The sequence below is a fragment of the Nyctereutes procyonoides genome, unplaced genomic scaffold, assembly GCF_905146905.1.
Source record: "Nyctereutes procyonoides isolate TBG_1078 unplaced genomic scaffold, NYPRO_anot_genome, whole genome shotgun sequence".
Classification (NCBI taxonomy): domain Eukaryota; kingdom Metazoa; phylum Chordata; class Mammalia; order Carnivora; family Canidae; genus Nyctereutes; species Nyctereutes procyonoides.
Genome location: NW_026575125.1, coordinates 66,608,821 through 66,613,205, shown reverse-complemented (window position 1 = coordinate 66,613,205; position 4,385 = coordinate 66,608,821). Strand labels below are relative to the sequence as shown.

The 4,385-nt window shown below is 34.6% G+C and overlaps 1 non-coding gene across 1 annotated transcript; it reads right to left on the bottom strand.

Moving 5' to 3' along the window:
• Positions 1–558: 558 nt before the first annotated feature.
• On the bottom strand, positions 559–661 carry LOC129518943 (U6 spliceosomal RNA). Its single transcript, XR_008666280.1, has one exon. It is a non-coding gene; the product is annotated as a U6 spliceosomal RNA (small nuclear RNA).
• Positions 662–4,385: the final 3,724 nt, after the last annotated feature.

Sequence of the window (4,385 nt, the reverse complement as noted above, 5' to 3'; positions counted from 1 at the left end):
CTTCTTGTTTCAGTTTTTGTAGTTTATATGTTTCCAGGAATTTATCTTTTCTTCCAAATTGCCCAATTTGTTGGCATATAATTTTTCATAATATTCCCTTAAAATTATTTGTATTCCTGTAGTATTGGTTATTAACTCTTCTCTTTAATTGGTGATTTTATTTATTTTGATTCTTCTCTTTTCTTTTTGATAAGTCTGGCTAGGGGTTTGCCAATTTTGTTAATTCTTTCAAAGAGCCAGCTATTAGTTTCATTGATCTCGTCTACTGGTTTTTGCTTCCTTGTTTGTTTCTATATCATTTATTTTCTCTAATCTTTATTATTTCCCTTCTGCTGGATTTAGGCTTTATTTGCTATTCCTTTTCTATCTCCTTTAGGTGTAAGGTTAGGTTGTGTATTTGAGACTTTTCTTGCTTCTTGAGGTAGGCCTGTTTTGCTTTGTGCTTCCTTCTTATGACCACTTTTGCTGCATCCCAAATGATTGAACTGTAGTGTTTACATTTTTCTTTGCCCCATGTATTTTTTGTATTTCTTTTGTAATTTCCTGGTTAGCCCACTCATTTATTAGCAGGATGTTCTTTGCATGTCATCCTTGTACAGGTGCCATGCTAATCTTCTTTGCTTCATTCCAATTTTAGTATATGTGCTGCTGAAATGAGCACATAGCAGGATGTTCTTTAACCTCCATTTTTTGTAGTCTTTTCATTTTTTTTCTCGTGGTTGACATTACATTTCATAGCATTGTGGTAGAAAAATATGCATGATATTATCTCAGTAGTTAGTGAGGTCTGATTTGTGACCCAATATGTGATCTAATCTGGAGAATGTTCCATGTCCAACTGAAAATAATTTGTATTCTTGCTGCTTTCTTTATTTTTTTTTCTTGCTGCTTTAGGAGAGAAAGTTCTGAATATATCTTCTAAGTCCATCTGGTCCAATGTGCTTCTTTTGTATATTTTTTTTATTGGAGTTCGATTTGCAAGCATATAGTATAACATCCAGTGCTCATCCCGTCAAGTGCCCCCCTCAGTGCCTGTCACCCAGTCACCCCATCCCCCTGCCCACCTTCCCTTCCACTACCCTTTGTTTGTCTCCCAGAGTTAGGAGTCTCTCATGTTCTGTCACCCTCTCTGATTTTTCCCACTCATTTTTTCTCCTTTTCCTTATAATCTCTTCCACTATTTTTTATATTCCCCATATGAGTGAAACCATATAATGATTGTCCTTCTTCAATTAACTTACTGCAGTCAGCATAATACCCTCCAGGTCCAGTGTTTCATTCAAAGTCATTATTTTCTTGTTGATTTTCTGCTTAGATAGTCTGTCCATTGATATGAGCAGGATGTTAAAATCCCCTACTGATACTGTTATCAATTTTCTTATGTTTGTTATTATTTATATGTTTGGGTACTCCCAATTTGGGGGACTGAATATTTAAAATTTTCAGAACTTCTTGTTTGACAGACCCCTTAATTAGGATAGCATGTCTTTCTTCACCTCTTGTTACATGTAGTCTTTGGTTTAAAATCTAGTTTATATGATATAAGTATGGCTTTCTTTTCACATCTGGTAGCAAGATAAATGGTTCTCTATTCCGTCATTTTTCAACCTGCATGTGTCTTTAGGTCTAACATGAGTCACTTGTATGTAGCATATAAAAGTGGTTTTTTTTTAATCCATTCTGATACTCCATGTCCTTTGATTGGGGCATTAATCCTTTGACATTCAAAGTGATTATTGATGGATATGAATTTAGTGCCATTTTGTTACATACAAAGTCTGTGTTTCTGGAGATTTTCTCTGTTTCTTTCTATTCTTTGTTGCTTTTGGTCTTTCTTCCTCCTCAAAGAGTTCCCCTTAATATTTCTTACAAGGGTCTTTTAGTGATCACACATTCTTTTTGTTTTTATTTGTCTGGGAAACTCTTTATCCTCCTTCAATTTTGAATGATATATCCCTGATGGATAGAGTATTCTTGGCTGCATCTTATTCCCATTCATCACTTTGAACATATCTTGCCACTTACTTCTGGCCTATCATGTTTCTGTGGACGTATCTGCTGCTAACTTTGTCTTCCCTTATAGGTTAGGGTTTTGCAAACTTATTATGATATGCTGTGGTGTTGGCCTGCTTTTGTAGATTTTGATAAATGTTCTCTGTGTCTTCTGGATTTTTGTCAACTATAGTCAAAATTTTAAAGATGTAATTAAAAATTAATAATGTTAGTCATTCTAAAATGTGTTGATGTCTCTGTGGGTTTGATTTGCTTTTTAGTTTGATGTAATCCAAGTTACCTATTTTGTTTGTTTGTTTGTACTTTTAGTGTCACATCAAAAAATATATTGCCAAAGTCAATGTCAAGGAGCTCTTCCCTATATTTTTTAGGGGTTTTATAATTTAAGGACTTATGTTTAAGTCCTTAATTAACTTCAAGTTACTAACATAGAGTTCTGATTTTATTTTTTCTTCTTGTGTTTATCCACTTTTCCCAGCACTGTTTACTGAGGGGACTATCATTTCTCAATTCAATAGTCTTGAATTTTTTGTGAAATATTGGCTCACCATATATACAACAATTTGTATCTGCATTCTTAATTCTATTCTATTGTTCTTTGTGTTTATTTTAATGCCAGTATAATACTATTTTAATTACCATAACTTTGTATAAAAGAAACTTTAAAGCAGACCATAAAAATCCCACAAAATCAGATATTTCAGTAAGATTTTTTGAGGTAATATGGATATTTTAACAATGTTAATTCTTCCAATTCATGAGCATGGGGAACTTATCCATTTCTTTTTGTCATCTTCAATTTCCTTAATCAGTGTTTTATAGTGTTCAGAGAACAGATCTTTTACTTCTTTGGTTAATTTCTATGTATCTTATTTTTTTTGCTGTCATTGTAAATGTTGTTGAATTTAAATTTCTCTTTATGTGACTTCGATGTGTATAGAAATGTTACCAGTTTCTGGGTATTAATTTTGCATCCTGCTATAAACATCGGGGTGCAGGTGTCCTGGCGTTTCACTGCATCTGTATCTTTGGGGTAAATCCCCAGCAGTGTAATTGCTGGGTCATAGGGAAGATCTATTTTTAACTCTTTGAGGAACCTCCATGCAGTTTTCCAGAGTGGCTGCACCAGTTCACACTCCCACCAACAGTGCAAGAGGGTTCCTCTTTCTCTACATCCTCTCCAACATTTGTTCTTTCCTGCCTTGTTAATTTTCCCCATTCTCACTGGTGTGAGGTGGTATCTCATTGTGGTTTTGATTTGTATTTCCCTGATGACCAGTGATGCAGAGCATTTTCTCATGTGATTGTTGGCCATATCTACATTTTCCTATGTGAAATTTCTGTTACTGTCTTTTGCCCATTTCATGATTGGATTGTTTTTTTGCTGTTGAGTTTAATAAGTTCTTTATAGATCTTGGATACTAGCCCTTTATCTGATACTAGGCCTTGCAGTGAGAGATTGGTGAGCATAACTCAGAGGGATAGGGGGTAGCTAAAGTATCTAGGGACAGAATCAGAATTCAGAAAGGCCATGGAAAACTGGAACACTGGGTTGAGATAAACCACATGTAACATAAAAAAAAAAACAGCTGTATTTGATGGCTTAGTATGAATTACAAAATTTTGGAATCCCTTGACTCTGTAGCTCCACATATGTAAATCTATCCTGAGTTAATAAAAGTATGGAAAGAGAAAAAAAATAATTTTGCATCCTGTCACATCACTGCATTTTTAAAAATTTATAGTAGTTTTTTGTTGGAGTCTTCAGGATTTTCTGTGTATAGTACGTAATCTCTAAATAGTGACAGTTTAATTCTTCTTCACCAATATGGATGCTTCTTTTAAAAAAAGAGATTTATTTATTTATTTATTTATTTATTTATTTATTTATTTATGACATAGAGAGAGACACAGAGACATAGGCAGAGGGAGAAACAGGCTCCCCGCAGGGATCCTGATGCGGGACTTGATCTCAGATCCTGGGATCACACCCTGAGCAAAGGCAGCTCAACCTCTGAGTTACCCAGGTGTCCCATGGATGCTTCTTATTTCTTTTTCTTGTCTCATTTCTATGACTAAGACTTCCAGTGCTATGTTGAATAAAAGTGGTGAGTTGATGCTGCATTTTGCTACCCAAAGCAATCTATACATTCAATGTCATCCTGATCAAAATACCATCACCATTTTTCATAGAGCTGGAACAACAATCCTACAACGTGTGTGGAACCAGAAAACCAGGAATAGTCAAAGTAATATTGAAAAATAAAAGTGAGCCTGGAGACTTCACTATTCCAGACTTCAAGCTGTATTACAAGGCTATAATCATCAAGAAAGTATGGTAGTGGCACAAAAATAGACAAATAGATCAGTGT